Here is a 12,325-nt window from a genome sequence, read left to right as displayed (position 1 = left end):
AGAGAGGTTGTATGTCAAATTCTCCAAGTTTGATTTCTGGTTACGAGAGGTCCAGTTCCTAAGGCACCTTGTTAACCAGAAAGGGATATTGGTCGATCCGGCCAAGATCGAGGCGGTGATGAGATGGGAAGTGCCGAGATCGCCCACTGAGATCAGGAGCTTTCTGGGATTGGCCGGCTAATATCGAAGGTTTATCAAGGATTTCTCCAAGATCGCCGTACCGCTTACTAAGATGACCCGAAAGGGTGTTGCATTTTCATGGGGACCGGAGCAGTAGTCCTCATTCGATACCATTCGATAGAAATTGTGCGAGGCCCCGGTGCTTGCACTCCCGGAAGGGATGGAGGATTTTGTGGTGTATTGTGATGCATCCATATCTGGATTAGGGGCAGTACTTATGCAGAGGGGACACGTTATAGCGTATGCTTCGAGGCAGCTGAAGCCTCATGAGCAGAGATATCCCACCCACGACCTGGAATTGGGGGCTGTGGTGTTTGTGATGGGTTTTGAGCATTCTAACACTTCCTAAGTGTACATGCAACCCTAATAACCTTGGATCTATGTTTGTCTAAGTATCATGTAAAGTTGAATTCCAAGGCTATATTCCTATCTAGCATACATGGGGAACAATTTTAACTTGAATGATAGATAGAATAACTTACCTTGTTGTTGCTTGTGTTCCTTGAAACCTTATGAGCCTAGCACCCCAAGTGTGATGCCTCAAATGCTTCACACAACACCAAATGCTCTTGGAAAGACTTACGAGAGAATGCACACTTCTTGAAATCGGCCAAGCCCTCTTGTTTCCTTAGTGTAACCGATTTTGGTGGAGAATGAGATCCTTATATAGTGTTGACACATCTAGGGTTACACCATGTAAACCCTAATGTGTAATGACTCTTCATTTCCATGACCCATGGGTTTGTAACTCCCATGGAGCATCCATGGAGCATCCTATGGGTGGAACCCAACTTGATAATCCATGGAGCCTCTTAGCCCACTATACAAGATATGGATGATTTAAATAATCAACCCATATATTTAATTAGTTATCTTTTGATCACTTAATTAATTCTAAATTAATTCTTGATCAAACTAATCAAATAATATTATTAATATATTAGAACTTATAATATATTAATAATCTCCAAGTGTTATTTCTCTCATTTAGTCTATCCAATTGCATGGTGCCATGCAACCCAAATGGACCATGCCGGGTCGGGTCAAGTACGTACCAGAAATAGTTATGGACTTAGACACCTTATCCAACAGTCTCCCACTTAGATAAGTCTAATAACTATTACTGCAAGTATGACTTCAGGAACCGATCGACAATCGTAGCTCTTTTCAAGGTTTCTCGGAACATAGAAGATGATGGTACGCCATTTAAGCCATTTAAGATAAGTGATCATATAATCCTCTATTCTAGATATCAGTTGGACAAATACATGGAACAATGTCTTACTTATTGTCCAACAGTTTGTTTCCCGATTTCCGATTTGTTTGACAAAGAACTTAATTGAACACATCAACTTAGTTCTGACCGGGCCCGGTACATAGGTCAAAACAAAATCATCGAGGGGCCTAGATATCAACTTCTAATCCAAGAAGGAACAGATAAACTTCGACTCATATGTTTGTTCTACCACTCATTGAATTACACACAAGAGCACGATTTATAACATCGAGTTACCAATGCATTTTCGTACAATCAATGCATAACCAACTTGTAAGTAACAAATCATATCTCTAGGTTTGAAGACTTATATGATATTACCGTCTCACGATCACTCGAGATAGAATGCCATGAAGTGATTCCAGTGAGCGTGGGTTGAGTCCAATGCTCAGAACTTATGAGCACTCATGATTGTTGTAGCCTTGTCTAACACCTTAGACCTCTGCAACCAATCATGACAGTCTTGATTCATACCTACTTCCGACATATGACCGACTGTGGAGGTTTGAATAATATGTTATACCAAACAAAATTATTTTGGAAGTCAAAACATGCAAAAGAAATATAGTAAACGATTGACAAGAGATAGCAACACTTTACTCATAAATAAAACACCTTTTATTCATCATCTAATGTCAATTACACTTTACAAATTTCCAGGTTATCTAACTACTAAATCTAATATCATCCTTCAGCCCTATGCTCCGAGCATGCTGGAGATGCTTAACCCGAGTCAGTCCCTTCGTGAGGGGATCTGCTAGGTTCTCATCCGATGATACCCTCTTTGCCACAAGGAGTCCTTCTTCTATTCGATGTCTAATAACATGGTATTTTCTGTCGATGTGTCTGGATCTCCCGTGATCCCTTGGTTCCTTGGATAAGGCAACAGCGCTTTCACTATCACAGAAAATTTCCATTGGCTCTTTAATAGCTGGTACAACTCCAAGGTCTCCGATGAAGTTCTTTAGCCATATAGCCTCCTTTCCCGCCTTGCTCGCTGCAATATACTCTGATTCACAAGTAGAATCTGCCACTGTCTCTTGCTTGGAACTCTTCCAAGAAATTGCTCCTCTATTTAGGGTAAAGACCCAGCCTGACTGAGAGTGGAAATTATCCCTATCAGTCTGGAAGCTAGCATCACTATACCCTACAACTCTCAAGTCATCACTCCCACCGAGGGTAAGGACCCAGTCCTTAGTCCTTCGTAGGTACTTGAGAATATTCTTTACCGCAGTCCAGTGTGGTTTGTCAGGGTTCCCCTGAAACCTGCTAACCATGCTCAGGGAAAAGGCTACATCAGGTCGAGTACAAGTCATAGCATACATGATCGAACCTACAGCCGAAGCATAAGGTATTCGACTCATTTCTGCTATCTCAGCCTCAGTGCTAGGGCTTTGTGTCTTACTCAATTTGGCGTTACTCTGGATGGGTAACTCTCCTTTCTTGGAGTCCTGCATGCTGAATCGCTTCAGCACCTTATCCAAGTAGGTACTCTGACTAAGTCCAATTAGTCTTTTACTCCGATCTCTCAAGATCCTTATCCCTAAAATATAGGCAGCTTCACCAAGGTCCTTCATAGCGAAACACTTCCCAAGCCAGGACTTTACTTCCTGCAGGGTTGGAATGTCGTTTCCTATGAGTAGTATGTCATCCACATACAATACCAAAAAACTAACTATACTCCCACTAGCCTTGACATACACACAAGATTCATCTTCACTCGTAGAAAAGCCAAATTCCTTGACCTTTTCATCAAAGCAAAGATTCCATCTACGAGGTGCTTCCTTTAATCCATAGATGGATTTCTCAAGCTTACACAATCTATTAGGGTACTTGCTGCTGACAAAACCTTTTGGCTGACTCATGTAAACATCTTCAGCCAATTTTCCATTAAGGAAAGCGGTTTTGACATCCATTTGCCAAATTTCATAGTCATGAAATGCGGCTTTGGCTAACATAACCCTAATAGACTTAATCTTGGCTACCGGAGAAAAGGTCTCATCATAATCCACTCCAGGAATTTGTGAGAACCCCTTTGCAACCAGTCTAGCCTTATAAGTGTGTACATTACCATCCATGTCGGTCTTCTTCTTGAAGATCCATTTGCACCCCACCGTCTTACGACTTGGTACATTTTCAACCAAGTTCCAAACTTGATTGTCATACATGGATTGTATCTCGCTATCCATAGCCTCTTTCCATTTAGCAGACTCGGGGCCTGCCATGGCTTCCTCGTAGTTGTTAGGGTCATCTTGACTTACTAGTGTCCCATCACTAATAAGTGTCTCACCTTCTGTAGTAATATGGAATCCATAGTAATGCTCAGGTGCACTCCTAACTCTTGTGGAAAGTCTCAGAGGTACAGATTCGTCAATTGGCTCAACAGGAGTTTCCTCCTCAAGTTGAGGGCTAGAGTTTGAAGTTCCTTCACCACTTGACTCTTGAATTTCTTCAAGATAAATTTGTCTCCCACTGTCTCCTTGGCTTATAAGCTCTCTTTCTCGAAAGACTCCTCTTCTTTCTACAAAGACCACATTGTCACTAGGTCTGTAGAAGAGGTAACCAAAGGATTGTTGTGGGTAGCCGATGAAAATACACCTCTCGCTTCGAGGTTCGAGCTTATCATGAGTCTCGCGTCTCACGCAAGCCTCGCAACCCCAAATCTTGATGTGTTCTAGTTTAGGTACTTTACCAGTCCACATCTCGTGAGGAGTTTTGGCAACTTTCTTTGTAGGGACTAGATTAAGAATATGGGCGGCAGTCTCTAAGGCATACCCCCAGAATGAGATTGGTAGCGAAACTCGACTCATCATGGAACGAACCATGTCTAACAAGGTTCGATTACGCCTCTCAGCCACACCATTCAACTGCGGTGTCCTGGGAGGTGTCAACTGTGAGACAATCCCACATTGCCTTAGATAGTCGAGGAATTCTGAACTAAGATACTCACCACCTCGATCGGATCGAAGCATCTTAATGTTCCTGCCCAATTGATTCTCGACTTCCTGTTTAAATTCCTTAAACTTCTCGAAAGTCTCTGACTTATGCTTGATTAAGTAGACATATCCATATCTATTGTAATCATCAGTAAAAGTCAAATAATAACGATTAACATCCCTTGTGGCATGTTTAAATGGTCCACACACATCCGTGTGTATCAGGTCCAACAAACCTTCACCCCTTTCACACGAGCCAGTGAAGGGTGACTTTGTCATTTTTCCAAGTAAGCATGATTCGCAACTATCATCTGACTTTAGGTCAAATGACTCCAAGACTCCATGCTTTTGGAGTTAGCCTATGCGTTTCTTGCTTATATGTCCAAGACGACAATGCCATAATGATGCTTTATCCAAGTTATTATTATTAGGAGAATCAATACACAAAACATTATTTCCTAAGTGATCTACAACATATACAGCTTCATACACACCATCATAAGGTAATGCTTTAAAATAAAGAACATTATTAAAGAAAGCATTAATCGAACCAACTTCATTATCAAATGAAAAGGTGAAACCGTGTTTATACAATGCATGAAAGGAAATAATATTTCTTGCCATTTCTGGCGAATAACTACATTTATTCAAATCTAAATTTAACCCACTACTTAGCGATAAAGTATAAACTCCAATCTTGGTGACAAGTGTAACTTTCATATTCCCCATGATTAAGTTTATTCTTCCTTGCTCCACATTCTCACTTCTTCTTAGTCCCTGCAAGTCACAACAAATGTGAATACCACAACCAGTATCAAGGACCCAAGATTTCGAATGGGGTGAGTTATTAGAAATGATAGTGTAAATACCTGCATGGTTGGGTTTAACTTTCCCATCCTTCACATCTTGCTGGTATTTTGGGCAGTTCCGCTTCCAATGTGATTTTTCATGGCAATAGAAGCATTCAGCCTCTTTTGGGTCAGAAGAAGGAGTGACAAAACCTTTCTTGGTTCCACTTGAAGAAGAGCCATCAAGGGTCCTAACCTTGGTACCCTTCGAAGAACTCTTTCTCTTCTTCCCTCGACTTTTCCCGATTGCCAAAACCGGAGTGGAGTTTGGAGTAGGAGTGTTAACAACCGACTTCCCCTTAAGACCTGATTCTGCGGTCTTGAGAAGTCCCTGAAGTTTGCTGAGTGTGACCTCTTCCTTATTCATGTGATATGTCATGCGGAATTGATCATAGCACGATGGTAAGGAGCGCAAAATTATATCTATTGCAAGCTCCTCAGGGAAGTTCACATTAAGCTTCAGCAATTGATCCACATACCTTTGCATTTTCTGCATGTGGCTCGTGACGGAATCGCCGTCCTTCATCATGGTTGTTATCATGGAGCAGATGATTTCGTACCTCTCTTGTCGTGCACTTTGATGGTATCTTTCCATCAAATCTTGGTGCATTTCATAAGGGTAGAAATCCTCATAGGACTTTTGGAGTTCTGCTGTCATTGTGGCCATCATGATGCATGCTACTTTCGTAGCATCCCTTTCATGTGCCTGAAAGTCAGCGATCTCCTGAGGAGTTGCAGTGGTCTTATCAATCTCCTTAAGCTCCTTGTCGAGGACATATTCTTTGTCCTTGTAGCGGGTAATCATCCTGATGTTTCTGATCCACTCATTGAAGTTGGATCCATCAAAAGTGACTTTCCCACACAAGCTCATAAGAGTAAAGGAGCTATTAGGATTCGAGCCAGAAGCAGCATTGTTTGAAGACATCTGAAGGAAGAGGACAAGATTAGTTTAGATATTAAGAGAGTCCTTTATAAAACACCCAAATGTAATATTAAGGCTAGGATCCAATCACAATATATTATAACTTAGAAGAGGTATGCCGTAATCCAAGCTATAACATATTTGAAAGGTAAGTGAATGACGATTCACCAATTTCCACCACGAAAACCGCAATATTAGATATTAGGTTTTATGATTGGTTCTTAGAAATTCCTAGATTCTTTGAGATTCAATGAACTTTTCAAAGGCATGTTTCAATCTCGAGTGTGCCCTCCAAGTTTTGTGACTGGGATACCGAGGATCACAAAACGAGGTGTGAAGTAACCATGCAAATCACTTGGTACCCTTAAAGTTTATCACTTAATCGATGTGCCGGTAAACCACACACGCTCCGCCAATACTATAATAAACCTTAAGTCACCCTTTACCTACCTTGTTAAGTCCAAGTTAGTGTGCCGGTTAACCACACACGCTCCACCAACGACTTAGACAAAGTGTAAAGTGTAATTTCATGGATTAGCACCTTATTCACATTTTTCCTAAAGTAACTAAGATTGGGAATTTAATAAAACATTTAGTTACTTTATAATATTCATCATACTTTGAATGAGAATTTATAAGTCCTTGTCTTTACCGTTCGGCTAACAACCCTCCACCAGTCAAGCAAGCGGTGGGTGAGAGTAGACACCCATTAAGTCACCATTTTATAGACAACAACCTTATACCCACCTTATAGACCGACTTCGTGAATGAGGCGTACTAGCGGTAAGACGACTTTGTTCTTATATATATATATATATATATATATATATATATATATATATATATATAATTATTAAATCATCATAATATAAGTATAAGGATTGAATTTTAAGTTTTAAAATTCTAAGGGTTGGAACTAAAGTTTTTAACTTAACTTTACTTGTTCCAAAACTTGAGGGCAAGTTTTGTAACTTTCAAAACTTTTCATTTCTTGTAACTTATGAGTTTAATAGAGTAATAAAATGAAGACTCTTCATTTTCTAACTCTTGTGTTCTTTTAATGGTTTTAATTCAAGTGTGACTCTTGGTTTTCCATAACTTGAGGACAAGTTATGGACTCCATTAAAACACATTATGATCAAGAATTAATCTACCACATAGGTTACAAATAATTCATATGATCATCTAAAACATCATAAGAACAAGAACATGAATATGAACACATTCATAAATCAAAATTACACTTAAAACTTTGTAATTTTGATAACTAGTTGTTGTAAATGAATTAGAAAGAACATTACACCATCAAAACAAGTTTTCAAGTACCAAAATAGTTTAGGGTAATGTTTCTAGTCCATTTCCAGCAACTAAAGTCGAAATTCTGCAATCTGTCGACCCTACTCGCCGAGTGCATGAACTTACTCACCGAGTTGGTTGAAGATACACGTGAACTCGACGAGTCCCTCCTATGGACTCGAGGATTCCATTCGTAGACAGCAAGATTTTCGACTTTTTTCAACTTTTAAGCACAAATAAAAAGCAAACAAGCCTAGGCTCTGATACCACTGATGGGTTTTGAGCATTCTAACACTTCCCAAGTGTACATGCAACCCTAATAACCTTGGATCTATGTTTGTCTAATTATCATGCAAAGTTGAATTCCAAGGCTATATTCCTATCTAGCATACATGGGGAATAATTTTAACTTGAATGATAGATAGAATAACTTACCTTGTTGTTGCTTGTGTTCCTTGAAACCTTATGAGCCTAGCACCCCAAGTGTGATGCCTCAAATGCTTCACACAACACCAAATGCTCTTGGAAAGACTTATGAGAGAATGCACACTTCTTGAAATCGGCCAAGCCCTCTTGTTTCCTTAGTGTAACCGATTTTGGTGGAGAATGAGATCCTTATATAGTGTTGACACATCTAGGGTTACACCATGTAAACCCTAATGTGTCATGACTCTTCATTTCCATGACCCATGGGTTTGTAACTCCCATTGAGCATCCATGGAGCATCCTATGGGTGGAACCCAACTTGATAATCCATGGAGCGTCTTAGCCCACTATACAAGATATGGATGATTTACATAATCAACCCATATATTTAATTAGTTATCTTTTGATCACTTAATTAATTCTAAATTAATTCTTGATCAAACTAATCAAATAATATTATTAAAATATTAGAACTTATAATATATTAATAATCTCCAAGTGTTATTTTTCTCATTTAGTCTATCCAATTGCATGGTGCCATGCAACCCAAATGGACCATGCCGGGTCGGGTCAAGTACATACCAGAAATAGTTATGGACTTAGACACCTTATCCAACAGTTTGTCCTCAAGACCTGGCGACAATATCTTTATGGGTAGGGGTGTGTAAAAAAACCGCAAAACCGAAAAACTGAACCGAACTGGCCGATCCGAAACCGAAAAAAACCGAAATCGAAAAAAACCGAAACATAAAAAAACCGAAACCGAAAAAACCGGATATCAACGGGTCGGTTTTGGTTTGGATACTTAGGTATCCGCGGATAACGAACCGAACCGCTTGATATATATATATATATATATATATATATATATATATATATGTATATATATATATATATATATATATATATATATATATATATATATATATATATATATATAATCTTCATTTTCATTGAACTTTTAGCCATATTCCAAACAAAAATCATGATCGGCTATTTCAATTTTACACTTCTACATTATATTTTCTTCTATTTTTATTTTTATATTTATTATACCAATTATATTGTATATTATTTGACATTTATTATGTTTTTATAATACTTTGGACTTAGTAATTTTTAGAAAGAAATCATTGGAATGAAGTTTGTAATTTTAATTGTATTTGAATTTTTATATTTAGCGGGTACCCGTGAACCGAACCGTGGTTACCCGCCTTTATACGGTTCGGTTCGGTTCGGTTTTTTTGCTAATTCGGTTCGGTTTCGATTAGTGCACATGAAGTACCCGCCCCGTGATGACGGTTCACAATTTTATTACTATTCGAACCGAACCGCCCCGTTAACACCCCTATTTATGGGGTTCGGTGTACCATATACACGGACCACAAGAGTCTGAAGTACTTGATGGATCAGCCAAATCTGAATATGCGACAAAGGAGATGGTTGGATGTGGTGTAGGATTATGATTGTGAGATCCCGTACCACCCGGGCAAGGCTAATGTAGTGGCTGATGCATTGAGCCGTAGGGCGGAAAGCGCCCCGATCCGAGACATTTGTATGAGGTTGACGGTGATGACTCCGATTTTGGACACCATCCGAGGAGCTCAGGTTGAGGCTACGAGACCTGAAAACCAAAAGAGGGAGCGGGTTGTCGATCAGGTATCGAAATTTGTTACGGTTGGATGGGGACTTTTGACATTTCTAGGTCGGATTTAGGTACCGTTTGTGGGCGGTACGCGTACTATTCTGATGGAGGAAGCGCATCGATCAAAATTCTCGATCCACCCCGGAGCTACTAAGATGTATTTGGACCTAAAGAAGGAGTATTGGTGGCCCAGTATGAAAAGGGATGTTGCATGGTTTGTCGAGAGGTGCCTGACTTGTCATCAGGTTAAGGCCGAGCACCAGCGTCCGCACGGTAAATTGCAGCCGCTGGAGATTCCTGAATGGAAGTGGGAACAAATTACCATGGATTTTATCACCAAATTGTTGAGGACTGTGAGGGGGGTCGATGCAATTTGGGTGATTCTGGATAGATTGACGAAGAGCGCTCATTTTCTAGTCATCAGTGAGAGCTCTTCTGCGGAGAGGTTGGCAGAGTTATATGTGAGGGAGGTGGTATCGCGGTATGGGGTTCCAATGTCGATCGTCTCAGATTGGGATGTACGATTACTTCCAGGTTTTGGAAGAAGTTTCATGAGGAATTGGGTACGAGGCTGCATTTTAGTACCGCATACCACCCGCAGACAGACGGACAGAGCGAGCGGACGATTCAGACGCTTGAGGATATGATTTGATCATGTGTTTTGGATTTTGGAGGGAGTTAGGATACCTATTTACCCTTAGCAGAGTTTTCATACAACAACAGCCATCATTCGAGCATTGGTATGCCACCCTTTGAGCTGTTGTATGGGAGGAGGTGTTGCACCCCCATCTGCTGGGGAGAGGTGGGGCAGCGGGTGATGGGGAGCACGGAGATTGTACTCCAGATGACCGAGCAGATACAGCAGGTCAGGCAGAGATTGTTGACAGCGCAGAGTCGCCAGAAGAGTTATGCGGACAGGCGTCGGTCCGAGCTCGAGTTTCAGGTTGGTGACCTTGTGCTCCTAAAGGTCTCTCCTTGGAAAGGAGTGATACGATTCAGAAAGAGGGGCAAGTTGGGGCCCCGGTATATTGGACCTTTCAAGGTAATCACTAGGGTAGGAAGGGTAGCCTACCGGTTGGATCTACCTGCTGAGTTGAGACAGATCCACGACACTTTTCATGTCTCGCAGTTGACGAAATGTATTACCGACGATTCAGCAGTGGTGCCATTAGATGATATTTAGGTGGATGCACGCCTGAACTATATTGAGAGACCAGTGGTGATCAGGGATCGAAAGGTTAAGGTTCTGAGGAACAAGGAAGTACCCTTGGTACAAGTGCAGTGGCAACATCGGAAGGGGTCCGAACTGACATGCGAGTCCGAGTCTGAGATGCGGGATCAGTATCCGGAATTGTTTTCAGTGTGAGACTTCGGGGATGAAGTCTGGTTCTAGTGGGAGCGAATTGTAACAGCCCGAAATCCAGGTACCCTTCTATTTAACCCTTCATCTTTGATATATTTCCATTTAGGGTTTGCATGTTAGGCGAGTACGCTGGCCGTACAAGGAGTACGTTGCGCGTACTCGCGCGCTTCATTTGGACGCGTTCACCCTCGGGTACGCTGGGCGTACCCAAGGTTACGCTGGGCGTAACCGGTCCAGACCTAAAAACCCTAATTCATTCGGAGGGCTATAAAAGGAATGTGTGGCTCGACTTCTCAGCCACCATTCCTCCGAAAGAAACCCTAAAGAGAGTGTGCATTCGTTCTTAGGCCATTTGTGAGTATTCTAAGCTTTGTGGTGCCATTTCAAGGTAGCAAAGGAGAAGAAGAGCTCACTGGTAAGGCTAGAAGTGGTGTTCAAGTGTGGATCTGAGCTTTGCAAAGGTTGAAGCTTCATTATAAGGTAAAAAGTTCGGATCTTGACATATATTTCATGTTATATGCTTCAAGTACCATTTCTAGGGTTTTAGTCCCAAAGGTGGAGACTTTTTGAGCAAATGGTCTCCATAAGCTTAGATCCATCATATTTCTGGTCTATTTGAGTTGTAGACTCATAAAAATGCAATCTTGATCGTAAATGTTGCACCATGCATGATATCTAGGTCCTTGAGTTGGAATAGAATGATGTTAAGAAGTGTTTGAGCCTTTACAGCCATGCCAAAGCTTAAAGGTCTCGACTTTATGGGTATAGATGCATAAATAAAGCCGGATCTAGAAGTTGGAGTAATGGCTTAACCAATTAAGACCAGAAATGATGCATGCTAAAGTCTGATGGTTACGTTGGGCGTAACTCCCAGTACGCACAGCGTACTGGGTGGAAACCCCGATCCATGGGTTGGCGAGGTACGCCCCGCGTACAGCAAGCAGTACGCCCCACGTACTTAAAAGGTTGACTTTTGTTGACCTTTAGGGTTTTGGTCAACATGAAGACTTTGAGTGAAGGAAGGGTAAAATGGTCTTTTACCCTCGGAGGAATGATGATAAGGGGTAAAGTCTAGTTGTAGAAGTCTTTATTAATGAAAATGATATTTATTATGTTTAGGCAAGGTAGAGTCGTCGTTTGGATTTGGAGTTAGCAAGGATACGAGATTCTAGACTTTCCACGACATGAGTTTTCTCACTATACTGTACCCGGAAGGGTTTTATTGTGTGACCGGAAGGTCGGATATGTTATGAGTTATATGCATTGTATATGATAAGTTAATCGTTATATGTGCTATGTATGTTATGCTTGATACGGGCCGGAAGGCATTATGTTATGGGCCGGAAGGCGTATATGTTATAGGCCGGAAGGCGTTGTGATGTGGACCGTAAGGTTGACGCAGGTAGGACCGGAAGGTTTACCGAGTCGGGGAA

This window comes from Lactuca saligna, chromosome 7, assembly GCF_052625555.1.
Source record: "Lactuca saligna cultivar CGN05327 chromosome 7, ASM5262555v1, whole genome shotgun sequence".
In the NCBI taxonomy this organism is placed as follows: Eukaryota; Viridiplantae; Streptophyta; class Magnoliopsida; order Asterales; family Asteraceae; genus Lactuca; species Lactuca saligna.
Note: the sequence above shows the minus strand (reverse complement) of the source record.